This window comes from Pinus tabuliformis, chromosome 7 (assembly GCF_031772625.1).
Source record: "Pinus tabuliformis cultivar Carrire ecotype Pingquan chromosome 7, CPIR1, whole genome shotgun sequence".
NCBI lineage: Eukaryota > Viridiplantae > Streptophyta > Pinopsida > Pinales > Pinaceae > Pinus > Pinus tabuliformis.
The window spans coordinates 32,841,600-32,852,655 of NC_142293.1; the positions used below are offsets into that span (position 1 = coordinate 32,841,600).

Genomic DNA, 11,056 nt, shown 5'->3' on the forward strand with positions numbered 1-11,056 from the left:
TTGTTGGAATCCAGGCTGCGATTTGTGGCTTATTATGATCATTACATGACTCATTCACTAGATGGCTGCGACCATGCCTGAGTCTATTTATCGATCCTCACTGGATGGCTGTTCCCATACCTTGGATCTAGATTCTTGTGTGCTCTGTTATGGATGGCTGCGCCCATACCGCATATATCATGTACTTGAGATATCAGTTGTACTTCTTTACGCAGGTTCTCCAGCGGCAGTGTTTTCAGTTACACATGTTCTTGTAAAATCATTTCACCCCTCTCTCTCCCTCGGGCCTCATGCTTTAGGGGGCATCTGTTACACAGTAATTTGTCACCGTTTATCACTGTCCTTGTTTCCCCTCTCCCGTACATTGGAGGACTCATTCCGGGACTTGTGAGAAGTGACATAACCTGAAACCACTTGCATTATACTCCTCTAAGTGTGAGATTCATATGCCCTGAAGACATCTCTTGCAGTATACCCATAAAAACAGCCCTTTTTGCATTAGCGCGGGTCCAAAGTGTACTTCTCGCGCCAATGGAGGAAATCCTCTAAAGGGGGTGCGCTAGTTGGCGCTCTGTCTCAGAGTCGCACTCGCGCCAACCCAGTTGGGTAAAGTTTTTAACAAACAAACTTCCGAAGGTTCTCCTTAACCCATTCACCAACTGAATCCATGTTGAGATAGGATGGTTTGGCTTCGAATATCCATAGAAGGGAAGTGTTTTTCCACCTTTCATGGAAGCTTCTAAGTGATAAAGCCAATCCTATGGAAATTGTGATTGATCTTATCTCCTTCCCCTCTATCTATAAAAGCTTGTCTCTATGCCTTGGGCAAGCTAGTGCTAGTGATAGTGAGAATTCCAGGAGTTCAAGAGATTGAAGTTGCAAGAGCCTTCTTTGCATCCATAAGGCCAAATCTAAGTGAGGAGATTCTTGTCACCAAAGAGAGAGAGGCTTGTTTCCCATCCCAACAAGCTTTGCAAGACTTGTGTAGCTGATCACCCAGCCAAAGGAGGATTCGACGTCAGAACTATGGTTGTATTCTTCCTTGTTGTTTATCAATAATAGATGACTGTCATTATGGTTCCACTCTCATTGTCCTTTGTAATGATTGATGTTGAGTTATATCTTTCCTGACTGATATATAATTGCATCTATTGGATTTTATGCTTGTATTTGTGTTGTTCTTTGCATGTGCATGTGTCCAATCATGGAGATCGTGGGGATCGTGACTGGTCAAAGCAAAGGAATGAGAGCGACGTCTCTTCTACGAATATTAGCGTTGGAATCCAAGTAGGTTCTCATCATCCACCTTTAATTTGCAATTAGGAGCTTGCGTGATAGCATTGTTTGATTGTTGCTAGACCCAGTCTGGGCTAGTAGGGATCGTCTCTATCCACAGAGGGGATTTACCTCCACAACACACACAACACACCTGCTAACACACGTATGTACAAACCAAAGTGCATGGGATTCACGCATAGTAATTTTTCAAGTACATCCCGTTTCGGGGCTGCTCCCTTTGCGTCACTGTATGATCGTCCTAGATAATGTAGGCGTCGTCTCGGCCCATCGTGTAAAATAATCAACGGCAACGATGATATGCCCATGACCCCCAACCGAGTGAGGGTTACAGGCTATATAATAAATGCCTTGTTTAACAAAAGGGCCGATCGTCTCAACAGGGTGTAAGGGGGAACCAGAAGAAAAGGGTTCAAAACAAGGAGCAAACCGCTTGAGACAGGTAAGCATTCCCTGGTGGGCAGGGAGAACCGAGGAACAATGGTGATGGTCAGACCAAGGAGGTTCCTTGAGGGACATGGTCTTGATAATGGCTTCATTAGAAGGAAATATTTCCTTTAAAGGATCCGAAGAAACGTCATCTCCAAGCCAAGGGGAATGAGCGTACAAGTTGGGAGCCCTACTCGAAGGAGCAGGTTCAGAAGGGGGAGCCAATGCAGCAATGATTTCGACGTAGTGGAGCTCGGCAGGACTCAATGGCATCTCATCGCCCCAAGATTCTACCTGATCAGCGGGGGGAAGAACCCATGGATCAGAGTGCACAGAAATCATATTGATAGGAGCGATGTTAGGAGGTGGGAGTGAAAAAACACCCATCAGGGCAGGATCTTTAAAAAGTCCAGCTCCCACACTCTCATATGGTTTGGAGATATGCTTCACAAAAGGCACGTTACCTTCGGAAGAGGAGGCGAAGAAGGACAGCTGGTTTACAGTGACGATCTTCCCCTGATGAAGGAAACGAATGACACGAAATAAAAATGAAGCCACAGCTCGCATGGCGTATGTCCAGCTACGTCCTAGAAGGAGGTTGTAGGTAAGATTAGCATCAACAACTTCAACTTCCACTTTGACCATCTTCCCTTCCAATGTAATGGGCAAACGTTGGAGTATACCATAAGGGCGAGACTCTCTCCCATCAAAGGCTTCCAAGGTTGTAGGACATTGGCTCAGTGTCGAAGAACCAATAGCCTTCAAACAGGCAACAAACATGATGCAAGTTGAAGCGCCTTCATCAATGACTGTATGATGAATCATTTTGGAATTGATAATGACCTATATGAGGAAGGCGATTTGGTGAGGCAGTCTCGATATATGGCTTTCAAGGTCAAAAGTAATCAGATCCGAGTTAGCTAGGTCTATGCCACTGATGGCCGATAGCAAGGACTTCCTCTAAGAGGGGTAGCTCTGGAGTACTTCTAAGGTGGACATAGCTGACGGAGCCTGGGCTAAGTCCTCAACGATGCTGTAGCGCTGGGTAGCACGAGCATTAGGGTTGTAAGAAGATTTCCGGAGTACACCTTTCGGAGGGGGTCGAACGGGCGTCTCAGTGTTAGGTCTCTCGATATGGAGTGGACCAGAACTGGACAGAGGAGCGCTAGAGGGGACTTCAGGCTCTTTCCCGGCAGGCAACGGATATTCTTTTGCCCGAGTACTGATGTGGATAGGAAATTACGAAAAGGGTGATGCGATGACAGCGCGACTGTTAAGTTAAAAAGCGCGATGATTGTTCAAAAACAGCGACAGGCGAACCAAAAACTCCCAAATCAAAACAATCAATCTTTAGGCAAATAAAGCATTTCCTAGACTAGGCCAGGAAACTCAGAAAATAGACAACTAATCCCCAAAAACTTGAAAAGAGACCAAAACAAAACTTAAGGTAAGAGTGAACACGAAAAGAACAAAGGCCAGCTCCCCAGTGGAGTCACCAATTTGTGATGCAGGAAAGTGTTCCCTCTATGGAAAGAGGCAACCCCTCTAGCCCTAGAGTGGGTCTAGTCACAAACAAGGACAAATCAACAACAATTCTCCTTAAATAGTTCAAGTTGGAGGCCTACCTCAACTGGTGGTCGATGGAGTTCCGTTGCACTGCTCCAGCTTCTGCTTCCTTCTCCTAATGAGTGATCAGCCTGAAACAAAGCAAAGGAAATACAACAAAGCACGTAACCAGATACAAAAAATGATCTATTTACCCACAAAGTCAAGAAGTCATGAGCTATCTAGTACATTACATACAAGACATAGGAAAACATCATTGATTGCATTAAATATGAAATAGAGTAAGCTTACAACCAAGGTTTTGACGTCACAAGCCTTCTCAGAGGGATCCAGCCAGCATATTCCTCAAGCATTCACTCTATGAAGATGGATCTCCCAACATACAAGTCTCTCTCACTCACAGGTTTTACACAAGATCAAAGGCACTTCACAACCTTCCTCAAGCTCTCAACAATCCCACACTTGTCACACTCACACCAGCTATCTAACAAGCTCACAAGCACTAACAGTACTATTAGCAACCACTACAAAGACTAAGAATTCCCAACTAGCAGCCCATAGCAATGGTGAGAGCTTAAATAGGAGAAGGAGTCTCCATGAATGGTGGGAGGATGAGCTTATCTCCAAGGAGGGTAGCACAAATGACGGAATAGCCACGCCAGAGAAAGGAGGGCGACATAAACAAGGCCAACAACCAGGTCTGGAGTCATCTGGAAGGCCGACTGTTGGAACAAACTACCCAAATTGGATCATCGTGGGCACATCACTGGTCTGCCATGCTGACATCGCTATTGCATAATGGAGCTAGTCATGGCATCGCGGGAAAATACAAGTAACAGTTGCGCTATCACTTGAAATTCGACCATCGCGGGAATCACGTGTACTTCCACGATGGCAGTGCTTTTGGACTGTTTTGGAGCGCCCTTCAGCACGTTTATTTGGCCAACAGACGCGATGAGGCAGAAACTTTGGAAAAGTGGGTCATTTGGCAACATCAGAGAGCATGAGCATGAATGATTTTGGACTCATGACATAGTAGGAAGACTGGGAAGAAGGCAGTGACAAATTACTGTGTAACAGTGACTATTGATCAACTGTCATTATTTAGTCACCCAGTGCCTCCTGTAACACCATCATCCCCCATTGGTTCTTATCCACACGCAGTACCTTCCCATCCGCACATCAATTATGTGGCTACCCGTTCTGTCTCCGCATGTGCTAACGATCATGTAGATGGTATCATACATCATGTACTGGGGGCATTGAAACCTGATCTGTCATTGGTGTCTCATGACATGTGTTCCTCCCAGAGTGTGGTTCTTCCATCCAGTGAAGATCTCTTGGGAGCCATGTTCTCATATGGCCCATGAACTGGATGTCACGAGGATAGTTTTGATCTTGTGTCAACCTCGTTAAAAAATGAAACAAGGTGTCCGCGGATAGTTTGATCTTGTGTCAACCTTGTTAAAAAATGAAACAAGGATCATCAAGCATAGTTCCTGATCTTGTGTCAAGCTCGTTAAAAAATGAAACAAGGGTTATGAGGATAATTCTTTTACTATTTCAACCTCATTAAAAAATGAAACAACTCCCTTTCCAAATCAAGTCTTTGATTAAGATCTCATAAAATCCAAGTCGAGTATTTCCAAGATCTCAAAAGTGAACCTTCATTCCATCCACTTCGTTGAATGCAATGAAGATTGGAGGCATGTACCTCGATTTGCGTCGTTATGCTGGGGGGCATGTACCTCGATTTGCGTCGTTATGCTGGGGGGCATGTACCTCGATTTGTGTCATTATGCTTGGGGGCATGTGAGCTCATAACAAGCATACTTTCTCATTTCAAGCTTGTGTAAACATGAAACCGAAACCAAGCAGAGTTCTCCATGGTTCAAGCTTGTGTAAAAATGAACCCATACCTGATTTACATCTCATGATTGTCGTTTTTATCCATAAAATTCTGCTAGATGAGCCTTGGTTGTTTCATTCCATTGCCACCATCTCTTTGGCTAATCATATGCTTTCACTTGGTTGTTTTTCCTTCCTGAGGAACCGTAGCGATGAGTGGTTTTAGTAGCCAGCCTCTTGACCATTACATTTTTTGAGCAGTTTCACCATTGTCGGAACCAGTTGCTACCCTTTATACCACTCATTCCTCTAGGATGAGTCTCCTTTAAGCTCTTTTTTGACTCGTAAAAGATGAAAAGATTGCTGAGTATTTTTCCCTTTTTGACTCGTTAAAGAGAATAAAAAAGGAGGTCTGCTTTCAGCTCTTTTCCAACCGTTTAAAGATGAAAAGATTGCCGAGTTTTTCCCTTTTGACTCGTTAAACGGAATAAAAGGCGGTCCACTTTCAGCTCTTTTCTGACCGTATAAATGCGAAAAGATTGCCGAGTTTTTGTCGTTTCAGGTTCGTTATTGGTTATGAAACAACGTGGCTTCAATCACTTTTCTACTCTTTCAGATCGAGGTCACTAATGACGAAAAATACTCCTTGATCGTAATGGTCAAGCGGTTCTCTCAAGTATTGTTTTATACTTTTTTGGGCTCGAGAGACACAAATCTATGAAAAAGTACCCCCTTGGAGTTTTCTTTTGCGTGTCTTTTTCAAACTCTTTAAACATGAAAAAGACTCCAAGTTTTACCTATGTCAGACTCGTTAAACCCTGACGACATTGGACTCATCACCATGACAGGACTCGAGCTTTTCCTTCCTAGGGCTCGTTAAACTATCACTAGGTTTGATTCGACTGAAGGTCGAACTTATATTACAAGCATATGTTATCCCCTTCAAGCTTGTTTTCAAAAATAATTGGGGTACTCGCCAGCAATGGTGGGGGAAAATTTGGAAATCATCATGGCAGCTAGTCACTCTTGAACATCGACACTTTTGCTTCTTGTCGAGTTGGGACATTCATACATCGTCATTTGGCCTTTCGCTGGTTTGGGTTGCCGTTTAGCCTCATTCCATCTGATTCATGTTGTCTCCATCAAAGCCTCTAATCCCTTGGTACCTGAATGCTGCCACCCTCCAGAGTCGTGTCGTCGACATGTTCAAGAGTATAATCCTTCTGCAGTTTACATCATTGCCTCCTCCTCTGATACTCTGTTTTGCCATCTACCACTTGTTCCTTATCTCGTGTAGTTGATGGAGGAAACATTTTGGCCCTCCTGTGATGGATCGTCTCCTGTCGACATCAGCTCATTATCCAAGACATTGATCTAGAGATTCCCTTTGGTACCTTGGAGCTTGCATGCCTCAATGGCTAGTTCTTCACACCTAACACTTGACTTTCATCACTGGTCATCGATTGGGTGATTCCACGAGTGTTCAACTTCAGTTCATTTTTCACACTTCGTGGATTGTACTAGACAGTACCTTGAGAACCATTGGCATTATTGATGGTTTCTCTCGCGCTTGTTAATGGTTTTACTCATTAACCGGTAATCAAGCGACTTTCTATGATGCTCGACCTCAGCACGTCTATTCACATGCTAGAATTTGTACTATGATCGGTTGGGTTCAAGACCCCGAACTCAGATTACACATGTTCGGGCTGCATGGATTGGTTTGTGATTACATGACTCGTTGATGGATGGCTGCGACCATACCTGAGTCTTCATGGATGGCTGTGACCATACCTTTATCATTATCATGGTCTTATTAGCTAGATGGCTGCGTCCATACCACAGACCTAGTTCGTATGTCTTTTGGATGGCTATGCCCATGCTTAGACTACATGTATTTCACTATCAGAGATATCAGTTGTACTTGTGCCTACAGGTTCTTCCAAATGGTGTTCCAATTCAGTCCGTTTCACAAATCATTTCACCCCTCCCACTCTCTCGGGCTTCATACTTTAGGGGGCATCTGTTACATAGTAATTTGTCACTGCCTTCACCCAAGTCCTTCTACTGTGTCATGTGTCCCAGTGAAACATGCTCATACTGAACAAATGCTCTCTGATGTTGGCAAGTGACCTACTTTTCCTAAGTTTTTTGCCTCATCGCGACTCTGGACTTAATATACGCGATGAACAGTGGTTGTAAATAGTCCAGCCACACTTCTAGCATGGAAGTACATCTGTTTCCCGTGACGGCCCGACTGGATACATTGCCTACTTGCTATCTTTAGCGACGGTCTGACTGGCTACATTGCCTACTAGCGATGTCAGCACTAAAGCTTAGTTATAAACTTGCGATGATCCAAATTTGGCAAATTCGTTCCAATAGTCGGCCTTCTGGATGTCTCCAGACCTGGTTGTTGGCATATTTTGTGTCGCTCTTCCTCCTCTGGTATGGCAGTTCCGTCATTTGTGCTACCTTCCTTAGGGATAAGCTTACTCTTCCACCTTTCATGGAGACTCCTTCTCCTATTTAAACACGCACCATTGCTATGATTAGCTAGTTGGTAATTCTTTGGACTGAGTAGTGCTGTTAGTGCTTCTAAGTTTGATAGATAGCTAGTGTGGGTGTGACAAGTGTGGGATTGTTGATAGCTTGTGGAAGGTTGTGAAGTGCCCTTAACTTTGTGTAAAACTTATGAGTGAGATAGAAACTTTGTATGTTGGGAGATCCATCTTCAAAGAGTGAATGCTTGAGAAATACACTGGTTGGACCCTCTGAGAAGGCTTGTGATGTCAAGACTTTGGTTTTAAGCTTACTCTTATTTTGTTATTAATACAATCAATGATGTTTTCCTATGTCTTGTATGTAATTTACTTGATAGCTCATGACTTCTTGATTTTGTGAGTAAATAGATCATTATTGTTTTCCGGTTATGTGCTTTGTTGTATTTCCTTTGCATTGTTTCAGGTTGATCACTCATTGAATAGAAGGAAGCAAAAGCTGGAGCAGCGCAACGGAACTCCATCGACCACCGGTTGAGGTAAGCCTCCAACTATGACTGTTTAAGGAAATATATTGTTGATCTGTCCTTGCTGTGACTAGACCCACTCTAGGGCTAGAGGGGTTGCCTCTGTCCGCAGAAGGAACACATTCCTGCATCACAGAGGGTGCAGCACTAGGACTTCCCGGGAGGTCACCCATCTCGGTGCTACCCTAGCCCAAGTATGCTTAACTGCCGATGGGATCCGGTGCGTTTAACGCTGGGATGATTGCACCCCCTCTCCCTAAGCCTCAGCAGGCACCGCACGAGAAAAGGGGGGAGAGGGTGCAACAATAAGACTTCTCGGGAGCTCACCCATCCCAGTACTACTCTAGCCCAAGTGCGCTTAACTATAGAGTTCTGATGGGATCCGATGCATTAATGCTGGTATGATCGCACACCCAAGGATCTCGCCCCCTCCCCCTCTTCAACGAAGACTCGTGAGCCACGAGGAGTGCTCACGGCCCATCCACGACCCTCGATCCGAAGCAGCTCGACACGGTGTTTGCTCTGCTTCCCCCGGCGCAGCGCATTCCCCAACCCGACACCGACCTTGGCCCCCACAAGGCCACCCGGATGGTGAAGAAGAAGACGTAAGTTCCGCGGCCACCGACGACGCTATGTAGAGCTCGCCAGGCTTTCCACTGATGATCCATGCACTTTTCTGAAATCTGAATTCATAAAAAGAGAGAGTGTATATCTTGAACCTCTAACCTACTTTCCTCATGACGTGTTCACTGCAATGATGTGAATAGTCCCCGGTTCATCTTCCACTCTCACAATACATCACCTCTGTTGCCCCTAGAATCCCCGTTGTGACTCCCAACTAGGATGATAAACTGGCGTCTCGTTTCTGAACTCGAACCTTCGTGATTCATCACGGCCAGAGAAGAGGCTCTTCTGGGTTAATCGCACATGATCTCTTTGGTGTCAATGTTTCGATGAATCCGCGTGGATTTCCTCGCCGTGCAAAGAAAAGGGGGGAGGGTGCAACATTGGGACTTGCTGGGAGGTCACCCATCCCAGTACTACTCTAGTGCAAGCGCGCTTAACCACGGAGTTCTGATGGGATCCAGTGCATTAACGCTAGTATGATCGCACCTGAAAGGACCTCGCGCCCTCTCCCTCTTCAACGAGCACCATGCCGGAAAAGGGGGAGGGTGTAGAACTATGACTTCTCGGGAGGTCACCCATCCCAGTGCTACCCTAGCTCAAGTACGTTTAACCGCTGATGGGATCCGGTGCATTTAATGCTGGTATGATCATGCTCCCTCCCCCTAAGGTTCAATGGGCACTGCACAAGAAAAGGGGGGAGAGGGTGCAACACTAGGACTTCCCGGGAGGTCACCCATCCCAGTACTACTCTAGCCCAAGGTCACTTAACTACAGAGTTCTGATTGAATCCGATGCATTAACGCTGGTATGATCGCACCCGCACGTATCTCGCCCCCTCCCCTTCTTCAACGAAGACCTACAAGGCACGAGGAGTGCTCGTGGCCCATCCACGGCCCCTCGATCCAAAGTGGCTCGACATGATGTTTGCTCCCCTTCGCCCGATGCAGCGAATTCCCTAACCTGGCACTGCCCTTGGCCCCTGCAGGGCCACCCGGATGGCAGAGAAAAAGGCATAAGTTTCGCGGCCACCGACGACACTGTGTAGAGCTCATTGGGCTTTCCGTTGATGATCCATGCACTTTTCCAAAATCGGAATTCATAAAAAGAGAGAGTGTATGACTTGAACCTCTCACCTACTTTCCTTGTGACGTGTTCGCTGCAATGACATGAATAGTCCCCGATTCGTCTTCCATCCTCACAATACGTCACCTCTGTTGCCCCTAGAATCCCCGCTCTGACTCTCAACTAGGTTGATAAACTAGCGTCTCGTTTGTGAACTTGAACCTCCATGATTCATCACGGCCAGAGAAGAGACTCTTCTGGGTTAATCACACACGAACTGTTTGGCGTCAATGTTTCGATGAATCCGTGTGGACCGCCTCGCAGCGTGAAGAAAAGGTGGGGAGGGTGCAATACTGGGACTTCCCGGGAGGTCACCCATCCCAGTGCTTGATCCAAATTGGATCCATCAAGAACTGTCAAAAAACTATGACTGTATCAGGTCGGGACAAATCTCTAAAAATTCCAAAATAGCGATCAAAAACACCCTGAACTAGTGGCAATGGCAGTCGGCGTGGAACGACGAGGACCTCCATCAAAGCGCACTAACCGAGGCCCATGGAGACTGCGCAGGAGGTCAAAGTAGCCCCTGGGAGGCCTGGATCGGGAAAATAAGGAGGTTTTTGATGCGCGATTAGCGCTTAGCACTAATCATGCATCGCTGGGCGAATAGGGCCATAATGAAGGAAAAGCCCGAGCACTCGGTCGAGTGGGGGAACCAGAGAATCGCGGGCGGAAAAGCAAAAAGCGCTAATGTACAAAGGTGGGACCCACACTCTGGAAAACCAGTGCTATTGATCAAGGTGCCCACAAACCGTAAGAGGTTTTGGACGAGAGTGGGGTGATTCCATACATCGATCGACGCGTGGCAAGCGGAGGTGAGAGAAGACCAACGTTGATCGCACGCTATCGGTCGAGCAAGTCAACCGCGTGAGACATGCGTATGGCGTCAGATCTAGAGGCCCTAGATTAGACGGCTGAGATCACCCCTGATGGAGGAAGCGGAATCGACAAAGGAATACGCCGCATTTTAGAAGGATTTGGAATCTTTTTGACCACCACGTTGGAGGAGGAACGCATCCATGACGCAAGTGAAGAAACAAACCAATGAAGCATGCTGGCATCGTTTAGAGGAGGACAAGTGGCCACTCCCTGAGCATTCATGCTGATGCTGAACAAGGAGCTCCAAGCATAGCTGCAAAA

At 46.1% G+C, this 11,056-nt stretch overlaps 3 pseudogenes; all 3 read right to left on the reverse strand.

The window, feature by feature from the left end:
• Nucleotides 1-8,461: 8,461 nt before the first annotated feature.
• Nucleotides 8,462-8,580, reverse strand: LOC149244991 (5S ribosomal RNA; annotated as a pseudogene).
• A 583-nt stretch (nucleotides 8,581-9,163) lies between these two features.
• LOC149244992 (5S ribosomal RNA) lies at nucleotides 9,164-9,282 on the reverse strand (annotated as a pseudogene).
• A 212-nt stretch (nucleotides 9,283-9,494) lies between these two features.
• LOC149244993 (5S ribosomal RNA) lies at nucleotides 9,495-9,613 on the reverse strand (annotated as a pseudogene).
• Nucleotides 9,614-11,056: the final 1,443 nt, after the last annotated feature.